Genomic DNA, 14,548 nt, shown 5'->3' with positions numbered 1-14,548 from the left:
GAAAAAGAGTCTGGTGATTCTAATTGAATATCATCAAAATCGCTATGTTGTGTGGATCTCGTTTGAGATGAACGAGAGCCATGATTGATAGCGATCAATCGGGAAACATCTCGTTCTGTGGCTTATTTGCTCAGGTGCAGCGTTAGTACTATGAAATTACACTCTAATGATTAGTAATTCGGTGCATGGTATAGCTTTTACAGCAGGTATGTCCTGCTTGACAAACGGCTTTGGGCATCTTATATCACATCCGGGTGATTTTCAGCAACAGAATCCGTTTCCGAGCTAATTTTTTCTTTAACTTGTACATAATAAGTACGACAAGGAATACCGGCAAGGAACGAAACTTAGTATAAAAGGATCTACGTGTCTCACTGTATACCGGGCTGAACTGAATCACTAAAACTGAAAAAAAGAAAGGTTAAACTAATATATCGTAGTCAAACTTCATACTTAACCCTGTTTAGCACAAAGGGGAGAAGGAAGCTGGTGCTTAAGCGCCCAAGCTAATTTGAAACTCTTTCCCGGATTTAAGCTGTGGTAATAAAACTTGGTGATTTTTGTAACTCTGAGACGTACAAAGGCGAACAAAGTTTCCAATTTTCTTTATCCAATTATAGAAATTCAATAATGTGTGCATTTCATAAGCATTCTGGCTTGATTTTATATTAATTTCCGTTATTTCTTGTGACTTTTTAAGAAAATAGTTAAATCCAAGATGGTGGTTCCATGATGGCGGGTTGAATGACGTCATATGACGTCACAGCCAACAAATATGGTATCATTTTGTGAAGCAAACTTAGGGCTATCTAATCAATGTTAATTTATTTCGCTGAGACGTAGTCCAATCCCTTCCCCTCTGTACTACGGTGGGGGTAGGAGCTAGCTTGTACGCTAGAGGGTTAACAGTAATGTTCTCAGCTAATATTTTGGTGTGTTTCTGAATTTTTCAAATGACCAGACGTTGTTATATAGCGAGAATGTTTTCAATGGTTTTTACTGAATTTTGGTGTTTATAACCAAAAATTCTGTTGTTGTTGTTGTTTTTTTTTGTTTTTTTTTTTATGAGACGCTTCATTGCATACGGTTAGTGACTGACATTTGACAGGCGGGAAAACTTTGCTGTCTTGACGTCAATGTATATTAATAGGAAAGGCATTGAAATCGGGCAACTTTTCTCGCTAGAATTGCTTTGAATATTCACAAAAAGGATATACAATTAAAAAAAAAACATATCAGATTGCAAAAAGTGGAAAATATGAAATATTTTGTGTCTCCAAGCTTAGCTTCTAATTTGGCTCCAAAAATGGGTCACCGGCAACTCGCTCGTAGTTCGACGAGTGTCGCCAGTGTCCTAAGATATCAGTTGTGTTATTCTGAAAAAAAAAGTGCTGTCTTCCTTCAAATTAAACTTGGAATTTTCAAGTTAACTATTAGAAGAGTTAGCATTGTCAGTGCTTTTGTTAGCTGCCAAGAAAAAGGCCATTATCGTGTCGTTTCGGTTGGCTAGTTTAGCTTTAACTCCGCTCGTATTGCGGGCGCAGCCGCCGTACGTAAGGTTGCTTTTATATGTTTTTTCTAAAGTTTTACAGTTCTTATATCTTCATGTATTTTTTGTTCTTTAATTTTCAAATCAAATTTTGAGCTTTTTATATCTTTCCCAAACATGTTTGAAATCTGAGGTCTAAAATGGTGGGCATTCTGACATATGACGTCGTTCAGATGTATCATGAAGTCATGATTGGTATGCGATTCTCACAGAGTTTAACCGTGTTTGGGTGCTATACATGTCTTATAGTCGGTTTGATCAGTGGGAGCTAAAAATGCATGGTGTACTTTACTCGCGACGTTTTAAGTTTTACAGCAATTATCTTGGAACTTCGCCTAAGTAAAGAGGGCGCCTCATAGTTTTCATGTTTTAGAGCTTTAGCATTTTGTTAGGGAGGTGAGGTCACAAATTTGGCGCCATTTTTTTTTTTGTTTTGTTTTTTTTTTTTTTTGCAGTAATATTGATTGGAAATCTAATAAATGAGCTTGCCATAAGTATCTCAATCTAACATTTAATTAAAATATTTACGTCAACTTAAAGAATATAACGTTTTGAATTCTGAATTTTGTTTCATATTCAGCAAAAACTTAAGTGTATCATTTTAAACCCGTTGTGCACCTCAACCTTTCCACCACGAGATAAACAGGCAGGTAATTTTGTCCTCTCCAACAATTTCCGATATTTAAATCGTTATTTTTGGGCTTTTTTTCCATTTTATTTTGTTACAGTATGTTCGAGGCGTAAAATGTTCACTTACTATACAGCACAGTTTCTTTAGAATTACATATTCGGGTTGTATTTTCAAAAAAAAAAAGTAATATATAGTATTCTAAAATACCCCTTAACACATTCGGGGATAAGCCTCCCTTTAAATTTCATCCCAATCATTTTTTGAAACGTAGAATGCCTTTCTAATTAGACGTGATCGTATATTTGAGTCTATTACTAGCTCTAGTAAGAAAATACAACGCAGTAAAGCAAAGTATCAATGGGTAATTGGAATAACCGTCAACTGAACTGTGATAAGACAGTTTACATCTGAAGACCAGTATTTTGTGTTAACTGTTGACTTATTACATGCCACGTTCTACAAATATTGAAATTGAAATTTTTCTCCCACGCAAAAAGTAAAAATGTACTTTATGTTCCCCAAGAAGAATTGCAAGTCTTTTAACACCAAATCCACATATTATAAGAACGGATCAGCTCAGCTTGTATAATAAGTCAGAAAATCATAAACGGTGAATTTTATACATAAAATGATAAACTAATCTGAACATAATGCGTAATAAATTCTTATATTTTTCAAGTCCGTTAATTCATGTAACAAAGATAGACTGGGTGGTTGTCTAAGCTGAATTACTCATAATTCCACAAAAGTAAATGGTATGTTTTTTTACCTGAAAGGGTTGAACGAGATCAGCAAGTCCGCTTCGCAATTACAAGCCACGTCAAATGATTTCTAGTGCAGATGTCGAGCGAGGACCGTTAAATTATTCATATATGGGAAACAAGTCAACTGTTATATTTTATGTATTTGGCTTACAGCTCAGTACCTGCTAGTGGCTGACATAGTTGTCTTTAAACAAGCCCGTTTGGTTTACTCATAAGACAACAAATTTCATGAACAAGAGCATTTGTGTAATAATGTCACGTAGTCCATCTTTCCTTTACTTAAAGTTGAGTATTTTCATTTGTATTTTAATTTACTTGCACAAAAAAGTCACTTAGCCCACGTCTTCGCTAATATCTGCGATTTGGTCGTAATTAAATTTCATTGTTTCCATGTTTACTTTAATTTGAAGTGTATCACTGCAATTCTATACGAGTTTTCCCCAACGCAGTTGTTACTGAATGGCCAGCACGCGGGAAAGGTCTGTTTAAAATTATCTGACGAAAATTTTTAATTCCCCGGTTGCGTTGCCTCAGGTAGACCATACCCATGAAGACTCGTTCCGTCAAGTTAAGCACGTTCTTATTACATCCTGCCAGAGGTTTCCATGATTTTACCAATAACAAGAAAGGTTTTATTTTCATGGCAGTGGCACTTTCATTTACGAAAGCAAACTGACCCAATACGTATTTTGTAGATGGCTCGTGTGTATTTGGAAAGTAAGTTAATTACATTCTTCAATATAATACCCAAGGTAGTAATAATCTTATATAGCCCGCCTGCTGATCTCGACGGAAATTAGAATAAGTTCGCTGGTTTCGTCTCATTGTTTATGGTTTATTCGTTTTTCTTGACGTTTTTTACTTATTCATTTTTTTTTTTTTCAGTTAGTATATGTAATCATACGATTTCGAGTTCAATTTGGAATTAATTTGCACGAGTGAGTTTTTCAAAAGGCTGGAAATTGCACGAGCCGCTTCGGCGAGTGTAATTTCAGCTTTTCGAAAAACTCAAGTGCAAATTAACTCCATATATTAACGAGAAAAACCGAATGATTATTTATTAATAATATAAACAAGAAAAAATTCGCGCGGAGGAAGTGCCGGAAGATCTTTCTTGAAGCCATTTTTTCTCATTTGAGAAAACTTTTTTCAAAGTTTCAGCACGAAATTTTCGTCATCATTTTACGTGAATCATTTTCTTAGAAAAGTTCCTGTTGTCTTTCAGTCAATCATAATCCAGAATTGAAGTGTTTTGTAAACTTTAAATAACTTATCTTTTTTGATAATTTTACTAAAGCTCTGGTCTGTAAAATCCTTAATCGCCATAATATTGCTTGAGCAATTTTTAACTTTTACTCCAAAAAGTGTATATTTTACCGTAAGAAGGTGACAACAATTTACACTCTGCTCCAACGTTTGCACCAAGAATTTTGATGTGAGGAGCTCATACATTTCTAAGTATAAATGAATAATTTTGCCATGTCCTGAATAATACATGGCTGAAATTTTCTATCTTGAAATGTGTCGTCTCGGCTCTTATTAACGTTTGTTTCTATTACAGTTGTGTTCAATGCGTTTCTCGTTTTTGCCACGTCTGAGTCATATATGATCTAACCGTTAAATCATTGACTATAGAGAACTTGTGGGGTGAGACTACGAATTTCCATTTAGTACAGATTCGCTAATCACCTCAGTGGAGCATTCCGAAAGGTTGACCCGGAAGTTGAGATGTAAAAGTGAAACAATAATGTAATGTATCAGTCAATTAGTTTATTCCAAATACAAGCCTGTGATCTCTTCTTCCTAATTTTCCGTGATTCCTCTATTTAAACAACATTCTAGGACAACTGGAACTTTTCCTTAGATGCTTGAACGTGAAACAAGCAAAACGTTCACAAAACGTAACAAACGGTGTCCGCTTATGGAAGCCCGAAATGTTTCTTTCCCACGCTCGGTCAAATTTCTTAACTGGGGCGATCATAAAAACTCGGTTCCAGGCCTTGCTGCCAGCCCCCCATGCCTATGGCTGAGTAATCACAATTTCATGAAGTGGTTTTTGCTAAACCACTCTTTTGCTGATCAACAATAATTTTCTAATTTTATTACTTTTTTTTATTTTATTTTTCCTATTTATTAGTATCCGGAAAATATATTCCGCAGAAAGATATTATCTGACAGGAGAGCAATATGAGCAATGGAAACAATTAAATATTTGTCGAGGAAAAGGTTGTTGTTATTCATCGTGGTAGATGCAATAATAAAGTGTATTATCGTTTGTCTCACGATGTAGTCACTTGAGATGTAGATCGCGACGTTTCGACTGCTTACTGCTAGTCTTCTTCAGGCGATAAGGTCGACTGATTGCACGGTATCATTTATATCACAAAGGTCGGCTGTGATTGGTGCATTTCGATCCTCCTATTGTTCCATTATTCCGGCGAGTAGCTGTTCCCTCAGTGGTCCGCTGTTGTACCGTTCTCCTGTTGTTGTGTTTCTTGATCGTGGGTATCCATGCTTCAGGAATTTCAATTCCACTATCCCTGTTGATGTTGTTAGGGTGAAGTCTTATGTGTATAGCTTCCTTGACCCTACGTGTGTACCAGTGAGGATCTCGATCAATAAACTTGACCTCATTCCAGATAGTATAGTGGCCGGTCTCGTGGGTGTGTTCAGAAACGGCGGAGGTCTGGGTTCGGGCGAGTCGTATATCCCTGTCGTGTTCTTTGATCCTCTCCTGCATAGATCTCCCTGTTTCCCCGATGTAGACTTTGCCGCACTCACAGGGAATCCTGTAGACAACACCATCTTGTTTAGCCGGGTTGACGGTGTCCTTTGGTCGCACTAAGTGTGACCGAAGTATCGTGTCGGACTTAAAGACGGTGCGAATGCCTTGTTGTTCTAGGTAGCGGCGGAGAGACTCCGAAACTCCTTGGACATAAGGTAAAACGGCGGTGGATTTAAATTCCGCGACAGGCTCTCTTCTTGGGATTGTTCGTGCCTTTGTGATCTTCTGTACAAAAGAGGAGGGATATCCGTTAGAAACAAGTACAGATGACAGATGTTTCTTCTCTCCAGCGATTACTGATGGTTTGGTGACGAGACATTTAGCCCGGTCGTACAGACACTTCACAATACCGCGCTTTACTGAACGAGGGTGGTGTGAATCATTCGCTAGGTACTGATCAGTATGTGTTGGTTTCCTGTAGACACTGGTGGTAAGGCGGCCATCAGGTTCTCTGTAAACTGACGTGTCGAGACAACAACAAGATCGCCTTTCTGAGTTCGCCCAGTCTGATAATTCAAAGTGATGATCCTTAATCAATAAAGGAAACTCAATGAGAAAAGCCGAATTATCGTCTTTATTTTGGCGACAATTCTTTGTTGGTACTGTAAACTTAAAAGAAGGGAATAAATCTAAAAATTAAGTTGTAATACTCAACTTGAAAGCAAATAACTGACATTTCAATTGTCGACATTTCAAAAATCTGCATGTGAACCTGCCTCCTTTTGGACAGCTGATTCCGAAGATGAAGTGTTGAAGCAGTAAATGCGAGAAAGATTCTTAAAAACGAACATAATTGAAATTTATTTAAACAGCTTTTTGTAAATATGTGTTTAAGGTGACAAAGTTGTTGAGTTCTACTTTATGTTTGCTCCCAATATCTATTTTAATACCACGCAGACATTGAGATCGAGGAGCTCTCCCGCCGAAACTACCTACGGTATTACTGACAACGGAACAACTAAAAATATGCTACTTACGACCACAATAGACTGATTTAGATGTAATAGCATCATTTAATTAAGTAAGTTAATGGGTGAAGGTGCTGAAAAAAGCAAGTTAAACACAGGGAGCTCTCACATCCGTTTAGAACATGAATAAAAGATGAACCTACCTTTATCGCGCGTGTTTTGTGTTTTGTGGCGGCCATTTTGAATTTTTAATACGCGCGCGGTGTGCTAGTGCGAGGTCTGGAGCCGAAATTACGGAAGTCTGGGACGGGCGGGAAAATTCGCAAATTCTCGGAGGTAGCCGATCGCTCACCGAGGATAATAAAGTGACAAGGGATGAAACTTCTGACTAGCTTTCGTCGTATGTCTCTGCCAGTTGGGGGGAACGGAAATAGGATGTGAAAGAGAGACCGGAAGTCAAAACGCGAGTTTCGTGACGTGCGTTCAAAGTGTTGCAACACGGCGGACCAATGGCCTCCTCTTAATGTTGCAAATGTTTTGAAAAATAATTCAGCCAGCGCTGTGGAATGTGAAGGAATCAACATTGAGCCGAGAAACAAACTTAAAATAACGGAATGGTGAGTACAAAAGTTCAAGAGGCTTAGTTCACTACTCGAATTTTAATGAAGATCGATGGTGTACGCGTCAGTCAGGTAGTGAAAAATTTTTTCTCGACTTAAACTAGGCTGGTTGAAAACTACAGTGAGGCGAATGAAAGAAATTATGTGCCCTGTGCGGAGTTGTACGAAAGATATTTGGCGAATGGTTGGCAGGCGAAAGAAAACTGTCCGGATTTGAAGCCAGTAGATGCGAGTGCATTTGGTCGTGTAATTAGAAAGGTCTTCCCAAATGTCACGAAAATCAAACGAAGAACTGAACGAGGGAAGCCAGCTACTCGTGTCTATCTTGGGCTAAAGAAGAATAATTATCCCCTTGTCTGCGACTCTTGTCCACCTGACATTCCATCGTGGTCTTCTTTTGCCCTCAGCTACAGTCACCCTGAGTGGTTGAAATCAAATGTCAGTGCGAATGCAGTAGAGTTCATTAGAGTTGTTCCTTTACTATGTAATGACCGTAAAGTTCTGCAAGAAGTTGCTATTTTTAAAGATTGGTCCTTCGAACTGAAAGTTGTGGGAAAGATAGTTTCCAAAGAGAATATCGACAACATTGTATCAGAGCTTTCAAAGAAGAGTTCTCTCGATATTCTTTTTTCTGTGCTTTCTAAAGTAGACATTTGTAAAGCATTTCCTTGCTCGAATGGGGAATTCTTAAGAGAAGTTCTGTAGAACTAGTAACTGAGAAGTGGATCTTGGACAACAGGGAGATTGTGGAGTTTAGGGTGAGGTCTCCAGAATGCAGCCTTGTCTATGCTCCAACATCCAAATGTGCAATGTGTGAAAAATGCTATGGTTTAAAGAGATCAACTAGGGCAGCTGCTAAGGAGCAAAGTCATGGTCAAGTAGAGAAGGAAAAGAGCAGGAAACCTGAGACCCTTATGTCAAGGGAAGAACTAATTGAAAAACTCCACGACGAGAAGAAAAAACGTGTCAACTTGGAAAGGAGAGAGAAGTATCGTAGAATTGAATTAGAAATGAAAGAATTTGAAGAGTCTGACCACAAGGACTTTGTTTCCTTGTTTAACAATGTAGTAAAAGAAGAGTTACCTGAGGGAATGCGCATATTTTGGGAAGCGCAAGCTGATGCTCTTCACAACAAAGGCCCGACAGGTCACCGATGGCATCCAAAGTAAGTCTGAAATATGTAAAGTCTGAGATATTGTAAATAAATAAACAAATAAATAAATAAATAAATAAATAAGTAAATAAATACAGCAGTTTTCAATTGAGGGTTGTGAAATCAAAACCAAAATAATTACTTACTGATTAGAATAAACAATGAATATCAAACTGTAGTAAAACCAAAACCACAAACAGAATAATTACCTGATTACTTTTGACACTCAGTTGAAAACTGCTCGAAATAATCAATTAAATAATTTACTACATAAACAGATTTATTATACGAGTGAGAAAATTACGTCATATATTTGTGATTGGCTGAGAGCAGACCAATTTATTGTTAATTTTCAATTTGTACTGCAGTGCAAATTAATGCTCTGATACAATCAAAATTTTGTTAGTTATGAAGGCTAAAGCAATTAATAAGTAATTTTATTACACTACTTGTGATATTTGGAATTTTTCCAAATTGCAGCCGTAGTGTGATTACCAAAATTAATTAAAACATCTTAATTGAACACTTATCCCCAATGGGGCTTTTCAGGAGATGTTTCAATTTTGCAAATTTAAATTAAACTGGCAGCTAAGAATTCTGAAACCCTGAACATGCACATTATAAAAGTACCAAATAATGTGTTAGAAATATTGCATTCCGCATTGAGTATGTACATAGAGGATTAAGTCACAACTCATGTGACAGAGCTAAAGAAAGCTGCTTCTGGTTGCCTGATCCATTCCCTTGACTTCTAGAAAGCAGTGAAACATCCATTTTCTCATAATTATTTCCTTGGAAATTTTATAAGAATGATTTTTCTATTCCTCTAAGTTTATTTAATCAATCTATTATTTTGACCCATCCATCTTAACAAAACTGTAACAAGCAAGGTTTGACTGTAAACTCACCCTAGATGTAGCTCAATATAATTTGGCAAATAGCAAGCTGTTAATCTTTCTTGCAGAGTCATCAGTTTGTGTCTCTCAATATGGCGCAGAAGTCCCAAAGCCTATGAAGAACTCCAAAGAAGTGGAATGTTGAAGCTTCCTTCTGGAAGGCTGTTGCAGTACCACGAAAATATAACCAGTCAAGAACCTGGTTGTAATGAAGATGTTCTCCAGTGGATGGTTCATGAGGCAGAGAAGAAAAATATTGGCGCAGCAGGGAAAACTGGAGGTGTTATACTAGATGAAATGGCAATACAGGTGCTATTTCCTGGCAATTTTTGCAATTATCGTGATCACAGTTATATTGTTTCTGATGTTACTGAAATGTTCTTTACTAACCATGATTTATTGGCAATAAATAAGTAATAAAAGTGGTTTTCAATTGAGTGTCGTAAAACCAAAACCAAACCACCAAGTATGTATTAATTTGCCTGATTATACTTTCAAAACTCAATTAAGAATGTTGTTCTTAAGTGCTAATTGAAGTTATGAATAAGTAAACAAAGGTATTGTTATTAAGTTTTAAGCATTTCATATTCTGTTGTCATTAGGAGGACCTTCAGATGAAGTCTTTTAATGGCAAGTGGCAGTTGGTTGGGCTTGTTGAGCTTGGATCTGAATATGATGACATGAACTTGATTCAAACAGGTAAGAAATTTAATAGCCCTTTTCACAGAACTTTATTGTTGCTCATTTGCATTAAGTCAATAAAATTTAGCATGTATGTGAAGCAATTTCGCTCTATTCACTGAACATAATTTCAGAGCTATGCATGTTCCTACATGTATCCCAATATAATTTAATTCAAGTACAGCAGACAGCTATTAAAGTGAAAATTGATTCAGAATTATACATCACAAAATTTCTACATTTCTTATACTTCTAATTTATCAGCGAATGGGAAACACTGTAATGATGCATTAATTATTGTGTGTTAATTGGTAGTACTATGCCTATTGCAGGTGAGACTAAACTGCAAACAGCAACGCATGTTCTCCAATTTGTTTACCTGGGAAACACTGGTTTTCGTTTCCCAATTGTTCATTATCCAACTCGTGAAGTTGACCCATCAACTCTTTACATCAAATTCTGGGAGACTGTTGGGTGGTTGGAAATGGCAGGATTTAGTGTCATCTATGGCTGCTGTGATGGAGGTCAGGCAAACCGTTCATTCATACAAATGCACTTCAAAGGAAAGGATGCTGTAAAGGAGAAATACACCACAACAAATATCCAGACTGGACAACCTCTTGTATTTTTTCTAGGTTCTTCAGTAAGTTTAACAAAGTGTTTTAACAACAGTAACAATTCTTTACATTAAGCAGTGCTCTAATTTGTGAAGTGTGTACAATTGCAATAATAAAATTATCTTCAATTATATACTACAGTATGTACTTCACAGCTTTGAAAAAGGACATAATGAAAGTTATAAGAACCTCTGCATTCAAGAGTGTTTAATGTTCTTTATTTGCTTATTACTCAATATTTAATAGAGACAAGTTCATAAATTCCAAATTATTAATTAAATTACTTTCCTTTGCCATAATATTTCAAATCAATTTTTTACGAAATGTCAAAACAACTTGAATGTCCTGCCCCAAAGGGTAGGGTTTTTGAGCCCTCTTAGGCTTAAATAGGGCATGGCTTTTTCAATCTAGTCTTGATATCGGACGTATGTTTTTAAAAAGAAGCTACCTTTTCATCATTATCGAAAAGACCATCAACAAAAGCCCTTCACAAATTATCTTTAACATTGGTCTGAACTAGGGAACTAAGTATATTAAAAAGGTCTGAAACTGGGTATTGATTAGTAAGGGTCAGGTAACAAACAGGGTATCAGATTTTTTATCAGGTCATAAATAGGGGAGGGAAATTGCTGATTTAGGTCATCAATAGGGTAAGGGTTTTGGGAAGCGTGCTGCACACCCTCACCCAATTTTTCTGGGTGCCTCACCCCCCTCCCCCCCCCCCCCTGGGTATGAAGCATAAAGTTAAGTCATTATAACTTTTTAATGAAGACTACTTGTCTCCTGCAATAGCACAACTTCAAGAAATTACGAAATAACATTGAGAAGAGCTCCACAAGTGGGACATCACGAAATTTGTTGCTCCATGGAAAGCCGGTGTACTGGTCTCATCTCAAAGAAGCCTACAAATGGGACCAGAATAACCCGTCCCTTAAAATCCATGAGAAACTGCTGCGGAAAATAATACCGTACGCCGCGAAGAAGCGTGCAAGTTCATTTTTACTGTACAGTCAACTCTCAAATACTTTAGGGTGTTTTGTGCAAAGTGCCTGCAGCTGCTTCCTTGCCTGCAGCTTCTTTGCTTTTTCTGCCACTCGTTTTCTATGTGCCTCCGTGCGTTGTATTTGATTGTCACGTCTAAAATCGCGCAGAAATTGGCCTGCACCCATCTTAAAATATCTTTCCACTACGTCATCAAAGATATCCTTTCTGAGGTCTGCAGTCAACGCCTGTGTTGTGTCTTCGTCGCACGATACACTAAGGCAACCGTTCCATGTTTCGAGCAGTCTGCTGTCGGCTTGTGCGATATTCATCGCAGATGATACCAAGTTTGACTTACAAAGTTTGAGTCGCTCGCTGTTCATGAGTTGAATTCTTTTTTCTTCCAAAGCCAAGAAAAACTTGTGGGCAGAATCAGTGATATGTGTAAGTCCTCCTTTACTGTATTCCCTCCGGTCGGTAATTGTTAAAGTTTCTGGAAACGCAGAAGAACTGTGTATCGATGATGATGGTGATGACAGACTATCAACTGCTTTCTTTTTCACATAGCACTCCTTCACTCTTCCTTGCAAGGATTCTTTACTGGAAAACAAATTTTCTTTGATGTACCTTCGGAAATTATCACGCGTTTTCGCCAGCGCCCAACCTCCACAGTATCTAATTTTCCCTTGCATTTCGACGGGCAAACTATTTACATCAACAAAAACTGGCGCCTGGGTAGGAATGTGATCTGATGTTGCCTTGGAGGCTTCGTGAATGATCGCAGCATTGATGGCGAAGGCGATGTCCGTCAAACATGACCAATGTTCCTTCTTTTTTTGGCTTTGAGGAATTCCAAAAATAGTAAGAAATTCTTTCTCCAGTTCAGAACTCAAAATTAAAAGATGCACGTCGGAAAAGTGCGCTCTAAAGTACTTTCTTTTTAAAGTCTCGTTTCTGTGTGGCTCTAAAGCTTTCCTAATGCAGTTATGCAGTCGATTCCAGAGAATTTTGACAAAGCACTCTCCAGCATCAATGCAGTCGGGCGTTAGCATTGCATCAAATAGAGTGTTTTTGCGATATGCAAGCGAATGCGGTTGGTTTGCAAGGAAGCTAGTGTTTTTAAGAGCAGATATAAACGAAAGGAAGTAGAAAGTTTCTGGTGGCTTACTTAGCTCTTCTTCGAAACTTAAATTTTCAAGTACCTCACGAAGGTCTACTTCTTCCTCGGTGCCACGTTGCTCTATCTCTTGATCAAAAAATCCATTCACAATTTGATCCAACTCCCGGATATCCTCCTCTGAAAATACGTCATCACAAAGGTCATCAACGTCATCCAACAGGGTTTCCTCATTCTTGGAATACATCAAATTTATTGTTTCCTCCTGGCAACAGGCGAGATTGTTTACCTCAAGGTGTGTGCCATTGTCTAAAGCTAAAAGGCGGGTCGAAAAGTCTTTAACGCACTGCGGAAGTGCAATTATCTTGCTCTTACGGAAGCCCACGACTTGAATCGCTTCTCGGCACCTTACCCTGGATAGGGCCACATAAAGATGTCCCGGAGCGAAAATACCCGAGACATTTACCTTGACAGCATCAAGGGTCATGCCCTGAGCTTTGTGCACTGTGAAGGCCCACGCCAACTTCAGCGGCACTTGGTACCTTTCGGCCTTCACCTTCGTAAAGTCATCCTTGTCATATAGCTTCCACACAACTTTCTCGACCTTTTGCGTTAGACCTACTTCCGGAAAATTGACAATAGGAAGGCCGTCCTCAGCCGCAAACTTAATTATCTCTCCAATTTCGCCATTTGTTAACGATTCGTTTATGTTACAAATTAACATTACACGGGCACCCACTTTAAGCGGCTGGGTGTGTGTAGCCTGAACTTGGTTATCTAGCAGACATTTACTTCCAGTATCTTGCGAAACGAACACACGAACTTGATTCTCAATCTTGTTGAGGTACTGGGTGTTGACGAAGTAAACGTCCTCATTATGAGAATAAACTTCAGGAATATGCCCAGTTACACCTAACTTCTCTTTGTCAATAGGTCGGCTTAATTCTTTGATAAACGCTTCAGTTGCAGCGCAACATTCTCCTTCTGCTATTTCATTCAGCATATCGAGATGCTTAATGTCTGTTTGCCTCATGACTCTGTCAAGATAGAGAAGATGGGGAAAGCATTTCTCCCAGATGAGACTTTCGAAACAGTATCGACCAGGATCGATACTACTGGAGACAGGTGGTAACTGCTTGAAGTCCCCACTCGCAACTATTTGTACACCCCCGAAAGCCTGCTTTGATTTTCTAACTCCTTGAGCAATGAAATGAATTATCTCAAAGGTTCGCAAACTTAGCATTGAAACTTCGTCTATTATGAGAATTTCCGTATCGCGCCACCTCTTGACTACTCTCTCACTTCTTAGGACTTTTTCCAAGATCACCTGAGTAATGATAAAAGTTAAAATAACCATTAAAACGTTTACGAACCCTCTGTGCAAACGAATCACCATCCAAACGGGTTATTTGAGACGTCGACAACACTCCGACAATTAAATAAAGTGTGGATAAAGTGATATGGCCTGGCACACGCTACTGGTGATCACAACCGTAGTACATTTAGCTAATTTTGGCTGCAAACTGCTCTAGAAAAATTTTTCAAAATCTGGTCATAAGTTTAGAATATCCTGTGGAAGGATTTTTATTACTTTGCAGCCGGTGTAATTGAGAGCAAGTGCTGAGACCTGTCGAAACAAGGGCTGAAGTGTATTCTGACTTTTTCTCAGGCTAGGACTGCATGACTGGAAGGCAATCGTAGATGTTTCGAAGTTGAGCGATGTACTGTATTTTCAAGCAGAGCGCGGAACTTATAATTACACGTTTTTGCCTTTTGTGGACCGAAATAACCACAGCGTTCGCGATAAAAATATTTTTTTCGTATAATCAGTTCAACTACTTGTGTT

General features: G+C 38.1%; 1 protein-coding gene and 2 pseudogenes across 2 annotated transcripts in view; 1 reads left to right on the top strand and 2 right to left on the bottom strand.

Moving 5' to 3' along the window:
• The window catches only part of LOC110065020 (uncharacterized), a 32,807-nt gene extending 29,795 nt beyond the window's left edge, over positions 1-3,012 (bottom strand). Inside the window, exon 1 of the mRNA XM_089290911.1 lies at positions 2,950-3,012. The gene's annotated coding sequence lies outside the window, so the exon portion shown is untranslated. The remainder of the gene's footprint in view (positions 1-2,949) is intronic.
• Positions 81-10,920, top strand: LOC149111291 (uncharacterized; annotated as a pseudogene). Its single transcript, XR_016208086.1, has 6 exons — positions 81-134; positions 7,082-7,254; positions 7,362-8,422; positions 9,375-9,615; positions 9,909-10,005; positions 10,320-10,920. The product of XR_016208086.1 is annotated as an uncharacterized LOC149111291 (transcript).
• A 586-nt stretch (positions 10,921-11,506) lies between these two features.
• Positions 11,507-13,532, bottom strand: LOC149111290 (uncharacterized; annotated as a pseudogene).
• Positions 13,533-14,548: the final 1,016 nt, after the last annotated feature.

The sequence above is a fragment of the Orbicella faveolata genome, unplaced genomic scaffold, assembly GCF_042242905.1.
Source record: "Orbicella faveolata isolate gen_17 unplaced genomic scaffold, um_ofav_v1 contig_24, whole genome shotgun sequence".
Classification (NCBI taxonomy): domain Eukaryota; kingdom Metazoa; phylum Cnidaria; class Anthozoa; order Scleractinia; family Merulinidae; genus Orbicella; species Orbicella faveolata.
This window is presented reverse-complemented; position numbering and strand designations above follow the sequence as displayed.